The 18,169-nt window shown below is 33.1% G+C and overlaps 1 protein-coding gene across 2 annotated transcripts in view; it reads right to left on the bottom strand.

The window, feature by feature from the left end:
* The window catches only part of LOC130444304 (uncharacterized), a 198,974-nt gene that overhangs the window by 54,583 nt on the left and 126,222 nt on the right, over positions 1 to 18,169 (bottom strand). The window contains exons 1-2 of one of the 2 annotated variants that reach the window (XM_056779380.1): positions 17,879 to 18,016; positions 15,266 to 15,313 (exon numbers count right to left, since the gene is read on the bottom strand). The gene's annotated coding sequence lies outside the window, so the exon portion shown is untranslated. Of the gene's footprint in view, positions 1 to 15,265; positions 15,314 to 17,878; positions 18,017 to 18,169 lie in introns of those variants that run through there. The other variant, XM_056779381.1, reaches the window with a different exon arrangement.

Here is an 18,169-nt window from a genome sequence, read left to right on the forward strand (position 1 = left end):
CTCCATAACTATAAAAGATACAAAAACAAATTAAACCAGTCAAATTAAAGCACATTTTATGACGATTATTTTGCTTCTTTAATTTTTGTTGTAGCATAAAAATTGACCGAGTTATAACCAAATTAATCTGTCACTATAGTGCGAGAGTTGCTTATCCACAGCCCTTTGACCCTTTATTAATAAAATGTGGAGGGTCTCAAGCCATTTTAGCATACAAAGGATTTTAGCCCTGAAAATTACCCTTAAAATGGTTTTTTGTAGGATGTGATAGCTTCAAAATTAATGGAGTTACATAAAAAATAAGAATTTGAAATTTTTTTTGTGAATTATAGGATAGAAAAATGTATAATCAAAACAATGAATGTAATTGAACACTACTTTTTTATTGTATTTTTGGTACAGGGGTTCTTGAGGGGTGTCAGGGTGTAGAGAATACCTAAAGAATTCAAATCAAAACATTGACAGTCATTAAAATTTTTTATTTTTTATCAAAAGGATGGTTCTTAAGGTTTGACAGGGTATAGACAATTAAAAATCACTTCAAGTAGCGACAAGAAACTTTTTTATTTCATTCTCTGCAAAAGGGGTAGTTTTTAAAGTTTGAACTATAAAAATTAATAACCAATTAAATTTTATTAAAATTCTATGAATTTTTCACAGTAAAAAAGAAATTGCAATGCTTTAAATTAAAGAAGGGTAGTTTATGAAGATTTTTAAGGGTTTATACTTCAAAATATATAAATTTTCTATTATACAATAGGTTAAGAAATTTATGCTGCATAAACAAGAAACATTTGAATTGAAAAAAAGTAGGAAAAACTATAATATTGGTATTTTTCGATAAGGGGTGGTTTTCACCACTTAGAAACAATTTCCACACCTTGCGACCATGTAGATTTTGATATAGAGGATAAATTAAGCTTAATTCTAAATTTTCAGGAAAATCGGAGCTACATTAAAGAATTCGGAGAGGTTTGACAATATTTTGGGCTTGAATACCTGCACTATTTTTACAAGTTTTGTTTTTGATAGTATTTCTTTTCCTCCTAGCATTAGGTTATAAATTGGGAAGCTGTTCATAGTTCTGAGATCATGTTTTTATAGTCCAGCTCTCCTTCGTTCAAGTTTATGTCCTAGTTTGGTCAAAGTTTGTGAGAAATTGCGTGGACTAGTAGGACGCCCTTTTCGATTCTGAACCGATCTGTTTCTGCAATGTATTTTGACCTTTGCTGTTACATGATGACATAAATTCCATAATATAGGTACATAGAAGTGTTTTATACGATAGTTTTGAATAATCAAATGCCTTTTCATAGTCGTCGAATACTAATACTAAATGCTTGTTATATTCTACATTTTTTTATTAATGATTTTATTCCTGCGGATAATTCATGCATTTTCAAACTTTTATAACTTTTAACAAAAATATATCTTATCAAAATTCTATTCTTCTTCTTCTTCTAACGTTCTAGGTCCTGTATTTTCATCAAGGGTTTGCCAGGAGTAGTTGGGATGCTGAGGACCAGCTTTCATACCACCTTAAAGGTGGTCGTCCAGGAGGTCGAGTTGTGTCTGGTTTCTTTTCCTTTGCAATTTTTGCTAACCGTTCATTTTCAGATCCAACGATTTAGCCGCGGAAAATTCTATTCCTAGAGTATTATGTCAAATGCTCAATCAACACCATCTACTGGAGAATAATCAAGAAGATACAAAATGAAAATATATGTGTAAAATGTACTCAGTATTATCAAATATTTCTATCAACACCTGTTGATTTTATTTTGGTTTTAATCGACATTTTCTACTTGATAGAAAGTGATTGTAAGCAAGTCTCGTGTATATAAAAGACATAAATCTAATAAAACTTATCCTTTATAATTATTGAAGATAACCACACCTATTATTGAATAATAATACTTAAATTGAACTTGGTCTATTAGAAAGTGGTTAAATTCACTTTTAACATAAATCGCTATAACCATATTTGTTCTTTAGTATTACTGTTTTAGATAATTTGATAATGAACAATTTACTAATGCCGATGCTCCCTCAATGGCGATTCCAACAGGTTATTTCCCGTTTATTTGAATTTACATAAACGTGTCTTATTTATTTTCCCCCAAAGCGTGGACTGCGAGTTGTTATTAATTTTTTTGCAGGCAGAAGGTGACAGTGCAACGAAAAATGATTCAAATATATGGGGACACCTTTATGAGCGATGTAATTCAATATTTGTCGATGCATTAGCCAGGAAAGTAGTTGTTTTCCCTTATGCAGAACGTTGAAATATCAAATTTCGAAATTATTTCAGTGGTGAATCATAGAAATCCTTTATTTTGATACATTCTGCACACCATCGAAATATATATTATCGGTGACTACGCTAGATTTCTACCTGACCAATGGTTCGCAGTTGGAAGTGGAGACGGCGCTACTTAGTGTCCTATGGGAAATGTTTAACTACATGTACCAAATGTGACTCTATTTGACGTAGTTCGGGTCTCAAGCCCGAACGAGAGTTGTTATACCACTCTGATGAGACGTAATAACGTCGAAACTAGTCAGTAGTTACACTCTCTCCTTGCAATTGCGAGCCATTGGGGGTGTTAATGTCGACAAAAAGGTTAATTTACATCACGCTCTTCAGAGGGGTGTTGAAATTCAATATTCGTCGAAGCATTAGCCAGGAAAGTAGTTTTTTCCCCGGAATACATTTGATTGAGAGGTGAATAGTATTAAGGCTGTGCTAAGAAGAATTAGGTGACTGTGCCATGGAAGATGAACAGATGAAGAGACAACAATAAGAAGAGTGTGGAGAGGTCAACCAAAACTGAGGTGCCCACTGGGAAGACCAAGAGCAAAATGGAATGACCAAGAGGGTGAAGATGTAAAGAGACTTGGTGGAGAAGTAGACATGGCTGAGGATAGAAAATTATTGACGCAACTTGTTGTTGTTGTTGCCAAACATCAACTTGGATTGGAATGGCCACAGTAGTAGTAGTATATAAAGATTCTGTTTCTTAATTTTTGTTGCCATCATCTCATTTTCTTTATCTGCAGTTTCTTTGGTAGAATAATTTGTACAATTGATGTCTGCACAATTTTTGCAAGCGAAAGTGCAGTGTAAAACATGCTTTCTGCATCCACATGCATTACCAAAATATGTTTTACATCCTCAAAATGTCATATTCATGATATTCGGCGAATCAGGCGATTGTGTCATTCTTATAAGGCGCTGATCATTGCCTTGCATGTTCGGCGATGTCGAAGACCCCCAGGATCCGTAGATTGCTCCAATTTAATAACTAAGTACCACGGGACTCCAAGAGACGATATATAAACCAGCCATCATAGGCACCAGGTCATCGTTTTGCGCAGGTATTTGGCTTAAGGTAATGTCTTCGAAAGCTTCAATCATCCTCTTGATATCTTTCCTTCATCGATATCTTGGTGAAAATGTTTTCCTTTTTTCTCACTATAACTTTTTCAAGACTATAAACGCTTGCACCAACTTACAGATTGGTTATATACAATTAGATAGGGAATCAACTTCAAGTACCTTGGCTTCGACATTACCAGAACAACTGAATAACCAACAGATGAAGATAACGATAATGTTAGATTGAACATTCAGAGAAATGACCATGCAGGTCAATTAAGAACAAGTAAAATCCACAAAACTTGTGTGAGACTTGTTATGAACTAGTTTATCATTATTTTTCATTATAAAAATTCATTTATATACTACAAAAAATAGTCGAAATATAAATCAATGTTTATTGCCGCATTTTGTTTCTTCATTTTCATCGTCTTCCATCTCATGTTCTTCGTCTGCATTTTCTTTGCAGGATAATTTCCGACCTTTGAACAATTTTTGTAAGCGACAATTCCTGTTCCTACATTACCACAATCGGTTTTACATCCGCAATCATATTCATAATCCTCAATGGGTGAGGTCAGGTGAAGTCAGAGTCAGCAAATCAGAAAAAATGCTTTTAGTCTCCAATGAGTAGAATTTATGCTGCATTTATCCCCGTAGAAATACAGTTATATTTGTAAATAAACTCTTTTCAAGGTTTTAAACATGACCTCGGTACCTAACCGTCGTGATATTCATGTTCAGAGACCTCGAAAACCTCCAGGATGTATTTGTTCGGCCTAAGGGACTCTAGGAGACGACGTATGAACCAAATCATGAGGGCAAAGACGGCAACTATTATTTAACTTCGACTTTGGTTGAAAATTAAAATGATTTTGCAAAAAAAAACTAGTGAAAAGTCGTGACTCTATTTTCGATCTTGATGTGTGTTTTTTTAATCTGATATACATTAACCAAGAATGCTGAGGCCACCAAATTCGTGCTGAATTATGTTATAATAGTGAAATCATATAAAATTTCTATGTTTTCACTATAATTTTAAAGAATTGTGTTGCAATTAATTTTTTTTACTCAATCAACACAAAACAATGTTCAATTCGTCATTTCAGCTAATCTGTTTATAAAATTTTGCAGAAGGAATAGTGAGAAGGTTAAATTTATTATAATTAATCGCGACCTTTTATTAAAATTTACACTTGTTTAGATTTCAGTTGATAGGAGACATCATTATTCCTAGTTAGAACAATGTAAAATTTTTAATTAAATTCTTAATACACGCATACATTCCTAATTCAGACGTTTGAATAACTGATTCAGACGTTGAAAAGTGGGCGGAAATTAATTTAAAAGCACACAGATTAAATTGAAAAAAACGTTTTTAGTCCAGGTGATGTAGTCAAAATTTTACTAAAAGCTGACATTAAAACAACCAATAATGTAATTATTTTTGGCACACAAGTATTTTATCATCATCATCATCATCATCATCATGGCCATACCCATAGAGGAAACCCCAGCCTTGACTCCCCCAAGCCTGGGCCAATCCTGGGAAGCCTAGCTTCGGCGTATCTGTATGGGACAAGCTACTTAACTCAGCTTCGACCAAACCAATGATTACCCAAGCTCGGGAAAAGGCCGGGTATCCCAGCCTTGGCCATTTATTGTCAACCCAGGCTCGGGCCAAGGTTGGTTGACCTAGCCTTGGCCATACCAATGATTACCCAAGCTTGGGCCAAGCCTGGATATCCCAGGCCTTGGCCATTCGTTGACAACCCAATCTTGGACCAAGGTTGGGCCAATCCTGGTTTTTCCAGCCTTGGCCATTCTTTGGGGACCCAAGCTCCGGCTGTTCGGTCACATACGATTTGAGTATTTTCGTTAAACACCCGTCGGCAGTCATACTTTTTTTATTATTGGTCTGATCAATTCGATCTCTAGTTTATTCAGTTTTTATATTTCTTATCACATTTTTCAGTTCAAAGGCTTTGAACGTGCATCGAATAGAGAAAAAAACTAACTCAATTGTGAACGGGCAAAGCTTAAATAATTTAAGTGTGAACATCAGCTCTGTGAGTGAGGTTAAGGAAAGTGGATTGTGCAATCTACAAGCGTTTAATAATCATTTAATAACTAATTAACTGATATTATTATGATGTTAATTATAATAAGAGTAAGATCAAATATAGAAATTTATGTTTGCTAATTTTCAAAATCAAAATAATCATATTGAATAAAAAATAAATAAGGAAGAGAAAGTTATGTAATGAATAAGTCTTGGTATTTAACCTTGGCCCAGTCTTGGCAACCAAGCTTAGCCCATCGTTATCACTCCAGAGTTTCACCAAGACTGGGCCAAGCCTGGCTTACAAGCTTGGCCCAGAGTTATACATGGTTGGGCCAAGCTTGGCCCCTTGGAACTTTCCTCTATGGGTATCTCATTTGTTCAATTCTGACCTAGTGAATCTTGTAATTCTGCTAGTCGAAATAATCCTGATAAAAAATATGAAAAAATTGTAAAATTACATTGTTTATTTGTTAATCAAAATTATTCAGCTTTGGATAATAAATAGAAACCACTTTTGACGGCACTTGACGGAAGTATATACCAATTACTGAATGATTTTCCTTCTAAATTCTATTTTTTAGGACTTTTCACTCAAAAATATAAAGATTTTAGTCGAGCATCACGACAAGTTGACGTGTAGATCTGAATTTACTAAATATAGCTCATTATCTCGTAAAGGAAGCATTTTTCTCAAAAATATGTAGAGACCTTTTTCGTGCAGATTTTCACGTTCTACAAGTTTGTTCATATACATTGTATTGAAATTTTCAACTCCTTCCACGTTATTGACAAAAAACCAATTCACCGGGAGTTTTCTACAATTTTCATGGTAATTTTTCTTAAAGTAGTATTCGTATACCAAAAATCATTTCTGGTTTTAGTGTCAAGTTAAAACAATTGCTTCCAGGACTATTTAAAACTGTTATCCAAACTACACATACCACACCTAGTGGGCAGTTTTCTTTAAACTCATTTGTTGATTATTCCTACGTGTATTATTTATCAAAAGCTTCCTTACTTTATATCTGCCAATAGTCGAGCTGTTTTGTAAGAATTGCATCAATGATTATGAAAAGAGCAATTCAGGTATGACGCAATTAACCAAAAACCTTGATTATTTGCAGTATAATACGCGACATTGTTCTATAAAAAAAAGTACCGAATCATAATGAAAATATATCTAACCTTAAGTAATCGATGGTTGTTTGGAGAGTAATATTCGAAAGTGAACCTTGTACCAAATCATAAGATGAATGTTTGTCAATAAATGAAAGCATTGAATAACAAAAAAAATATTAACGACTTATTAATTTTATTGATATACCTGGGACATTCTGTAAACAAGGCAGATTAAAATTATTTTTTAATTAATCTAAGCATTATTCCATTTGTTTGATTACTGTAAACAGACTTTAAATATAAGGAGTGTCATTGATTAAACTAGATATTCCTGTGTTTATTTCTTGGTGGATTATTAATTTTTAGTTTTTGTCATGTGGTACAACTGTCTAGTTTCTTATATAGTCCAGTCAATGAACATTTACTCGTGTATTTTAGCAGCAATTTTTGTGAAAATTATGGATGTCCTCTCTTTTAAAATCTACCCTGTGCCTTAGCTTATTTTTCCCTGGGGATGGACCTCACCCCTTCTCGAGGTGAGCAAGTTTTTTCTGAATACTTTCCGACTTAAAATGTTGGTTTCTACGTAAGAAAACTACGTTTAAATACGGCTTTTTTGCGAATAACTGAAAAAATATGCATTTAATCGAAAAACTTTTGACAATTATAGTTTATAAAAAAATTTGAAAAAATCTTATATTTATAATTTATGCAGATCTAGCATCTTTTTTAAAGTCTTGAAAAAAATTATTTCTGTTCCAAAAGTTCCTAGCCATTGAGCTAGTTATGAAGAGAATAATGTCGAACTATTTTTTCGTTGGAAAGAAATATTGAAAATCTCGGTATCCTTTCCACCCAATTTGAAAAAATCATTATCACTTCCCCATTCACTTTATTTAAATTGATACTAACTAAGAAAAACACATTTTTTTTTGCCAAAAATGAATTTTATCCTCCATCCAACGCTTCTCTAACTTCTCGATGACTTTCTTGTGGAAGGATTTGTCTTTTGCCTCAAAATAGGCTTCAGTTTGAGCAAGTGCTTCTTCATTTGAGCTGAATTTCTTACCGGCAAGCATTTTTTGAGATCAGTGATAACCAGTAGTCACTAGGGATCAGATCTGGACTATACGGTGGATAAGGAAGCAATTTGAAATGTAATTCGTTCAATTTAACCATCGTTACCATCGACTTAGGAATTGGTATATTGTCTTGGTGAAACGGTGGTTTTTTTCTTCGTTTTTTACATTCAAACGATCCAAAAACTCTATATGGTATTCGATATTGATTTGGAGATAGTCGATAAATAATATTCCTCACGAATCCCAAGATATTGAAACCATAACGTTCCCAGCTGACTGTTGTCTCTTTGAACGCTTCGGACGTGGTTCAACGGCTGCAGTCCACTCAGATAATGATAGTTTTGATTCCATAGTAAAGTGATTCCTCCATTGTCATGTTTCGATGCAAAAAATCTGATTTATTACGTGTAAACTTGACCAAACAATGCTCTGAATCATCAACACGTTGTTGTTTTTGATCCGCTGTGAATAAACGCGGCAACCACTTTAAAAAAGGCTTTCTCATGGTCAAATGTTTATATATAATTGTAAACACACTGCCTTCTATTATCTTTACGGCCTCAACTATCTCACGCAAGCTCAATTTACGATTAGATACAACCAATTTGTGTTATCTAACCACCTCAGTTAGACGTTTACCATTATCACCATTATCAGCGTCTGTACGACCACAAATCAATAACAATGGTTCTTTTCAATGGGGCAGAGTTCGGATAACACTTTTGAAGTCATTGCTGAGCTTTTATGGTATTTTTCTCATTAAGAAGCAATAATAAATTAACACAGGTAATTATTTTTAATCCTTTGTTTTGAAACTAACGAAAATAGTTTTACCTAAATGACTGTAACTTTTTTCTTACTAATCGAAATGAGATTTCACACATAGTTTTTTCAAAGTTGGTACTTACTTAAACGTCATATGGATTTGACAATTACAGCGCCACCTGTGTGTCAGTCACACGACTTTTTGAAAATAATTCAGCTTGAAGAGAGAAAATTATTTTCGCACTTTGGCATTTTCTTCAATACGCAAAATGTTGTATAGGGTAAAAATTGGCCTTTCAAAGTTTGCCTTCATTCGCGCAAAGTACCTTTTTTGAATCATTTGAATATTTTCGAAAATATGATCCGAATAATAATTTTATTTTATTTATTTTTATTTGTTTTAGTTGATCTTATAGCCTTGAAAAACCCACAAAATGTTTTTTAACAATTTTATTACATAAAAAATAAGAAATTTTTTCTAATTTTTTTTCAAATAGGGGTGGTTTTTACCATTAAAATGCAACGCTCGACACAGGGTACGTTTTTAAATAGAGGGTAATAACAACCTAAATTCAAACTTAAAGTTTACAATTTTTTACCGTCATTGACTGGACTAATGGCGCCTTTTCGTAAACCTTATATAGTAGGGTTATTATTAGTCATAAAAATGAGGATATCAAGATTTATCCTTCATCTAAAATAACTATTTTCTTACTTAATCTGTCAGAAGCAGAAAATTTTGTTTCGTGGTGTCATTGATCATATATATTACCGTCAAACCGCGCATTTGAGTGAATGGGTTTGATGCAACAAGGACTCTATCTGAATACCCAGAGGGTTTTGCGAAAATTGCCCAATGGTATTCCTCTAGAAGTAGAACGATTTATTAACTAAACTCTTACGATCATTACGACAAGGTGGACCGTGAATTTCCACACCCAGAAAAAACAGAGGCTGCAAATAAACCCATAAAACAGTATCATTGATCAATCTTCTTCAGAAAGTCACATTATGAAATGATAGATGCAGAAGAGAACGACGCGCAGCAATCATTGCCTACCCCACAGGACGAGGTTTAGCAAAAAGTACCATCCGACCGTTCTGATGAAAGAAAACAGAAATCATTAACGGAATTAACCAAAGAAGGAAAATATATCCTCTAGTTATCCACATATTTATATCTGTTGTATTACCAGCATAATATCAGATGAAATGGAAGTTCTAGAATTCCGATCTTTCGTAAAAATGGACAGACAAAAATTTAGGAGGTGGATAGTGAATATGGGAAAGTCATAATGAGATTTATACGTGAATTTGTTGTTGTTTTCTCCCACAACTTTATTTAACCTTTCTTATTTTATTCCTTTTTATTGATTTATTGTCTAAAGTGTTTGCCCATCATCTTCCTTGCTTGTAACTACTTCATATATTTCGTGGACGAAGACCTCATACAAACAGACGCTACAAATATTTTAATTTAAAGATGTATAGCTCATTTCACACGAGATTTTCGACTTATAATTTGAGATTTAGATTAAGATGATAGGGTAGAACTTGAACATATATAATCTGTACAATTTTGTGGAAACAAACACTGAGAAAACTCCAACATTTGTTTTGTACAATTTCTCAATTTAATCTTTGCAATGTGCTCTCGATTTTTCTCTGGTGCTTTTTCATCTGATTTGTTTCCTAATTTTTTTTAAATCCTTCATACCTTGGGATTTATTTATACTCTTCTCTTCTTTTCTGTTAGTTATTCTATTCAAACGATTTGCTCTTCAATAACTTAAATTTTGTTATCAGTTTCATCTTATTTCCCTCAGTACATTCGATAAATCTCCTGATAATCTGCGTTCCTCTTCTTTAATATCAAATCTTGTTCACCTTCATGGACTTAGGGTCTTGATATAATACAATTGTAGTAAAAATAATCCGGCTAAATAAGCAGGTTCCATCCATTTCATCTAATGTTTGTTTTCACATGAAAAGAGTGGAATTTAATGAGGTCCAAATACTGATTTTCCTAATGAATATTCATTTACTATTTCCTATTATGTATAAATCGCAACATCACCGGCATCAATATGCATGGGTGGAGTGCAAAGTGATTGTAACGTAACTGTAACAAGCCCACTCATAACCCTGATCTGAGTTTAAATGTCTGAGGTCAGTCTCCGCCCCCAGTAACTCACACTAATGAACATCGTTGCAAAAATGGTTTCAACCATCGCCGTCGTCTTGATATATATTTTTTATGTAAATAAAATAGTTGATGTTGATGTCTTCCTGTCTTTTATTAACGCCAGCGCGAATCACTTTCGTGAGAGAGACGCTTTAAACACAACAACACGTTCAATAGACAAATTTTCTCTAGCATTGGATAATCTAGTTCTTTTTCTTCAGTCTCGTCATTAACATGTTTAAGCGTTTGCACATCCTAACGATCTACCTTTAACAAGCTTCTTCCTGGCATAATTAAACTAAAATCGTATGAAAATGTGAAAAAAATAATGATAACCAACAGATACAACTTCGGTTAATAGTGCAAGAGAATCTGACAACAACGCGGTTAGTTAAGAATATTTAAATGTCAGTATTTTACGACATATAAAATATAATGAAATATATATAAATAAAAAATGCATTGATCTGTCTAAAAGGTGACTCACCAATCGGATAACCTCTCACAAAAGTGATTGAAAATTTTATGTGATGCTAGCTGGCATCACACGTTTTTTATGAAGGGCATTCCATTATTTCTTGGAAACAAGACATACTGCTCAAAATGATCAGTATATCAATTAATAATCTGATTTAAATTACTTTAGTGTGAACTGTGCATATCTTTTAGATTATGAAAAAATAAAATCTATAAAAAAATCACTGGTATCAAGTAACCTTACCTAACCTTTCAAATTTAACTTGACTCTTAAGGACCTGACCTAATCTAACCAATGAAAATTCTTTGAATATTGATTTTTGAAACTTTGACCGTAAGTTTGGTTCCCGATGAATTTTTCTGTGCCCCTTAGAATGATAACGCTACTGAAATTTCAAGAGTCATTCATAGCCACAAATATTTTTCTTTAAAGGCGATAATACGTTAAAAGCGCTGTAAACATTTGTTTTACACGGTTTATCACAGCTGGTGATAGTAAATGATACATAAGACAATTTTATTTGTTTTTACCATCAAATTCCATATGTTATCTCAACAAGTATATAATTATGAAGTTTATGTACTTTCTAATAACGAGAAAGCTTTAAAAACTTCTATTGTATATACATTTTCTTCAATTTTTCAGATAGCTCTGGCATTCGAATCAATATGTAGCATGGATTAATAAATAATTCAACCCAGTGGCGGCTGAGAGCACTCAAAGAGTGGATCGGTTATTTTCCGATTCACGCTACTTATTATTCGTCCGGGAACGTGTTCCATGCGGTCCCATCATGACATTTGTTGACCACCACCCACCGTATTCACCAAATCTAATCCTTAAAATGGTATCGCATACATAAACGCTTAAATGGAGAAGAAAATGTTACAGCATCGTTGGACTAAGTACGACGATGGTACCAGAAGTACCTGGCCCAATAAAGAAAACACAAAAATTTTGGAAAAAATATGTTTAATCTCCTTTTAGCTCGATACTACGCGCATCCCAAAAAACCGACGCCATGAACTTGTCTGCAGATGGAACGGTCTTGGTCTTCTTTGGAACCGGTTCTCCTTTTTCAATACATTGTTTTGATTGTTTCTTTGTTTCTTGGTGCGCAAAAATTCGACTTTATTTATGTGGAACATTCGATGGAAACATCTGCACGACGCTGTTCTTGTTCCATTGGGCAAACGCGGCACCCATCTTGCACAAGCTTTCTCATATCCAAATTTTCAGTTAATATGCGATGTACCGCACTTTTTGGAATGCCTACTATATCTGCTAGCCTGCGTACTTTCAGTCGATTATCATCCAGTACCGCTATGTGGATTTTCTTCAACATTTCTGGAGTCGCTACTTCATTTGGTCGACCACTGGTCTTCGCAGGTCGTACTAAGGAACAGTCTCACTCAGTGTGGAATCTAGTTCAGCTTTTATATTGGTTGGACTAAAACCTTTCAAAGTTTTGTATCACATAACGATGACCAATTTTATCCATGGCTACAACTTTACTGAAATCGTTCACTATTCATGGCTGCCAAACAAATACTAAACAACGTGGCGTTTTCAAACTTGAAATATATGTTGTATACATTGTATACTTTCTAATACAGTGGTAACTAACGCCATCTCTAGGTCAGGCTAGGTACTTCTGGGACCATTCTGTCTTCTTTAACAAACTCATATCTTCATATAAGACAAGGTATGACATTACACTTGAAATATACGTTGGATAGATTCGTCTAAGGAACGTTACGCTCAAGCTTCGTGCTTTAATCGTACTGGGTGGACAGACAATGTTATTGTTTATTTTTTTAGAAATAATTGTAGATGTAATAAGACCTAACCACACAAATGCAAGAAAAAAATACAGAGATACTTTAACAAAAAAATTAAGAGAACAGACAAAGTCAAATGATATACAAACGGAGTGGGTACAAATCAAAGACTGTATAAAAGAAGCAGCAGCAGAACATGTCGGAATAAAAGAAAAAACAACAAATAAAGGCTGGTATAATGAAAATTGTCATGAAATACTAAATAAAAAAGAAACGGGGCAAGACTAAAATGGATCCAAACTGGCAAGCAACACGACTTACAAAAATATAATGAGTTAAGAAAAGAATCAAAAAGCGTTAATACAAGAGCAAAAAGAAATTGGATAGACAGCAAAATAAAGGAAATAGAAAGGGAAAATATAAATATAAACTCGAAGAAGTTCTATAAGAGCATAAATGAACAAAATGAGGTAAATAAAGGGAAGATAAAAGGCATAAAGGATAGCAACGGAAAAGTTACGGAAGATGAACACCAGTACAGAATGACATGGACGCAATATTTTAAGGAAATACTTACAGATAAAGAAGTACTCCAAGATGAAAAATATCAACAAATAGAAGATCTAGAAAATGCAACCGAAAATACGGATGAACCAACAAGAGAGGAAATCTATGAAATAATCAATAAAAGCCGCAATGGAAAAGCACCTGGATTAGATGGCATTTAATATGGGGCTAATAAAATATGGAGGCTTTGACCTCCAATATCGGCTATATGAATTGATCAAAAAGATATGGATCGAAGAAAAAATGCCTGAGGATTGGGAAACTGGTGAAATTATTACTATACACAAAAAAGGGGATCAACAGATATGTAAGAATTACAGAGGACTCACGCTGCTAAACACCGCATACAAAATACTGTCAACACTCATACAAAAAAGAATTTCAAAACAAACCAAAACCATAATTGGACAGTACCAAACCGGGTTTACATCTGGAAAATCTACAATAGATGCTATCCATACAGTCAAGCAGATAATGGAGAAAGCGCATGAGTATAAAATGGAAGTGGAAATACTCTTCATAGATTTTGAACAAGCGTTTGATTCGATAAAAAGAAGTAAGCTCATGTCGGCACTAAAAGAAGTGGGAATACACCCCAAACTAAGAAAACTAATACAGTGTACAATGAAGAAAACAACAGTCACAGTAAGGACACAAGTGGGGAACACAGAAGAATTTGAAATAAATCAGGGTGTAAGACAGGGGGATGCTTTATCAACGACGCTGTTCAATTTGGCACTGGAATATGTGATGCGTAAAATAGACAAGAGAACAATAAAAACTAGAAGTGGACAAATAGTAGCATATGCAGACGACGTAGCACTTATCACAAGAAGTCGAAACACAATGGAAGAAATGCTAAAGGAAATAGTACTAGAAGGAAGTAAAATGGGTCTCAAAATAAATGAAAAGAAAACAAAAATAACGAGGCTAGATAAACGTATTATAGGAGGTAAACAGAAAATAAAAAATGGAAATTTTGATTTTGAGGAAGTAGATACATTCAAGTACTTAGGAACAACCTTAAGTAGTGACGGAAATAAAGAGGCAGAAGTCAAAGAAAAAATAACAGCAGCTAACAGGGCATATTACGCTAACAAAAAACTACTGCAAAACAAAATACTAGGAAAAAGTACAAAAATGAGAATATATAAAACAGTTATTAGACCGGTCATGATGTAGGCTGCAGAAACTATGACTATGACAAAAAAGCAAGAAGAAGACTTAAGAATTGTTGAGAGAAAAATATCAAGAACAATATTAGGACCAGTAAAACTAACAGAAAATGAGTACCGAAGAAGAATGAACCATGAAATAGCACAAGAAATTAAAGAGGACATAGTGAGAAAAATTAAACAACAAAGAGCAAGATGGCTGGGACATGTATGGAGAGCAGGAGAGGAAACAGTAGCGTACTCAATATTAGATTGGACCCCTGGAAGTGCTAGAAGAAGAGGAAGACCAAGGTCTACATGGTGGCAAGAGGTAAAAGACGACCTTAAGAGAATTGGGATGTGGAACTGGCAAGAAAAAACGAAAGATAGACGAGCCTGGCAGGATATGTGCCACAAGATATAAACAGAAGAGAATGGTGACTGATCTACCCCGAAACAAAGAAGAAAAAAAAAGATCTAGAAAGCTCGTAAGAGCGGCGTTACCCCACCTGGGGTGTTCAGCCACCATATATAATAAGACGAATTAGCATGAATTTATCATTATATATAACCATGATTACTTTTTTTCGTTTATACCCAATACTTTTTCACTAATTCTATATTTTAATTTCGATTATGTATGTTGATAGGTTGTTTTTTCGTAATATAATTAAATTTGATGAATCTTACCTTCTGTTTGTATTTGATGGCAATTATGCTTACATCTCTGTTGATTTTCTGTAACAAAAATAGTCACATTAGAAGAAGAAATTATCAATAAAACGAACAGGATTTTAATCTTCAAGAGGAGAAAACAAAAAATAAAATTTGAATAAGATCAGTTTCATATTTACTTTTCAAAATTTACTTGCGTTTATTGTATTATATTGTTTACTATAAAACAGCATACATTGGAAAGCATGCTTCTACCAATTTAATGTTGAATCTCGAGATGGTACAGCATCGCCAACCAAATAAATGTGTTGTACAGTTTTTAGATTTTGATAAAAACTATATAATCATTCTCAAAATATTGTTGAAATTAAAGAAATGGCCAAAGGAAATACAAATTAAAGTACTAATACGAAAATTTCAGTAAGATAATAATATTACCAACCTCGAATAACTGTATTTTGACAAAGAAGCTTCAAACAGACGACTTACTAACGTCAATCTCATTCCAGAGACCGAACGCTTCATGATGGCTACCCAGGATCAAGTTATCAACTCTAATAATATTAAGAAAAATGTTCGAATCCGAAAAATGCAGAATATGTCAACAAACACTAGAGACTATTCAACATTTGTTTGTAGTTTATTAGCTTATAGCCTTAGAAGGTGCTTGGAAATGATAATTTTAGACTTTACTACGATAGGTCCATTATCACCGATAGACAGGTGACGAATAATAGACCTGACATCGTTAATAGAAGAGTCAATTAAGATTAAACAGAAGTGACACAGCGAAAATGTAGAAATCATCACAGATCCTGCACGATAGCCGCCAAACTGGGAGTCTGTAATGCCAAACAGTGCGCGAGCTTATTATGTGAACCGAGCTTAATACTTTTGATACTTTGTAACCGGGATAGGTAAATAATACCGGCTCTAAGTTGAGTGGTGCCTAAGTCTTTCGCTTAATAATAACTATTCCCTTACAAAAAGGACTTGACATCACTGAAATTAAGTACAGAGAAATTGTTGAATGGAAAGAAAGATCCCTACACGGAAAACTGATAACAGCCATGGAGAACCTCCACGTAGACCAGAAAACCTGTTAGAAGGACTTGAGACCCTCCACATTTTATTAATAAAGGGTCAAAGGGCTGTGGATAAGCAACTCTCGCACTATAGTGACAGATTAATTTGGTTATAACTCCGGCAATTTTTATGCTACAAAAAAAAATGAAAAAAGCAAAATAATCGTCATAAAATGTACTTTGATTTGACGGTATATTTGTTTTTGTATCTCTTATAGTTATGGAGAAAAAATGTATTATTTAATGCCCATTTTTTTCAAAAATTATGCATTTCTAGCCAGCCAAATTTTCAGATGTCGTGAATAACTTCCAAATAAAGTATTTGGTACAAGGAATAAGTTTAATTTTTATTTTCAGTGAAATAGCATTAGTTTTAGTGCAATTTTTTTAGCTTCAACTATTTTACATCATATCTCATTGAAATTTCAGTCAAAACGACTTTTATCAGTAGTCATTTGGAAGGTCTTTTTAAGCTCTTTACAAAGTATTCCATGACTTTTTGTTGAAAAATGTACCCTATTCCCGTTATTTCAGGTTAAATGTCCAATTACGTAAAACAAAATCTATTCAAATATCCAAAACTTGCTTTAGGTAGAACATGAAGATCTTTAATTTTAGCTTAATTTCTTTGTTGTTCCAAAAGCTTTATTTTTGTTCATCACACTTTTTGCGATAAAATGCATTATTACAGAGTTATACGAAAAAAACTATTGAAGAATTCGGTTTTTTCGACGAAAAATCGTACTTTTCAAATGCAAATAACTCAAAAACTATCGATCTGGCGAAAAAACTTTATATGACATTTTTTACTTTAAATTTACTGATCTTTCGATTTCTGTGAAAAATTCTCCACCTCCGAAAAGGGGTGGTATCATCTGTCAAAATTTCAAATAAATTGGTGCTGCATTAAAGAATTCGGAGGGGAAATGCTTGAATACCTGGCCTATAAGTAATTTACACAAAACTACTATGAAAATATACAAATACAAAATTCAGTAAATACTCAACATAAAGCACTACAATTTTTTCTCTTCACTGTTGCTCAAAAAGCTGTTTATATTTATTTTTAAATATATTGCGGCATAACAGATAATTGGAAATATCCAAATATTTACTAAATGGGGACACTTGGTATGAAGAGTAACGTTTATATATTTCTTTATGATGTATATTTATTACATTTCTGCGTCTCAAATTTTAGTGTGTACTTACCTTAAACACATCCCGATCTTAAACTTAATTTAACAAATATCTGTTGATGAAACACTTAATTTTCACGTTTACTGAATCGCTAAAAACCAGTACCAGTACACACTATTTGTTAATAGATTGAGTTTAGTGAAGGATAAGCTTCGATTGCTATTTGCACTTTAAAAAAATCAGATATTTGAAAATTTTAGAACTTAATCAATTATTATTTTGATATTCGTTCATTTTTTTTAAATAATACAACAAACGTCTTCTTCAATGTCTAAAGGCATTTTAAGCGCACAAATTTTGAGTTTAATTTTAATTATTATATAATTTCAAAAAATTCACTTACGTAAACTATGGATAAACACAAAAATTATACACCGTATACTGTATAAAATTTTTGAAATGATATTGAAGTAAAATTAACACCTAACTCATCCATACTATCAGTCGAGCATTTTAAACAGGTATTGTAGAAGTTTGTAATAGTTAAAAATAACTTGTCTAATTATTAAATATTTTACAACTAATACGAAACACGTGATTAAATCAAACTGTATTTTCTGAATAACTGCTGTATATTTATTTTTGTATTAAATCATTCACGTAAATTAGGGTTGATTTTTATAAAATCTTATTT

The sequence above is a fragment of the Diorhabda sublineata genome, chromosome 5, assembly GCF_026230105.1.
Source record: "Diorhabda sublineata isolate icDioSubl1.1 chromosome 5, icDioSubl1.1, whole genome shotgun sequence".
Taxonomy (NCBI): domain Eukaryota; kingdom Metazoa; phylum Arthropoda; class Insecta; order Coleoptera; family Chrysomelidae; genus Diorhabda; species Diorhabda sublineata.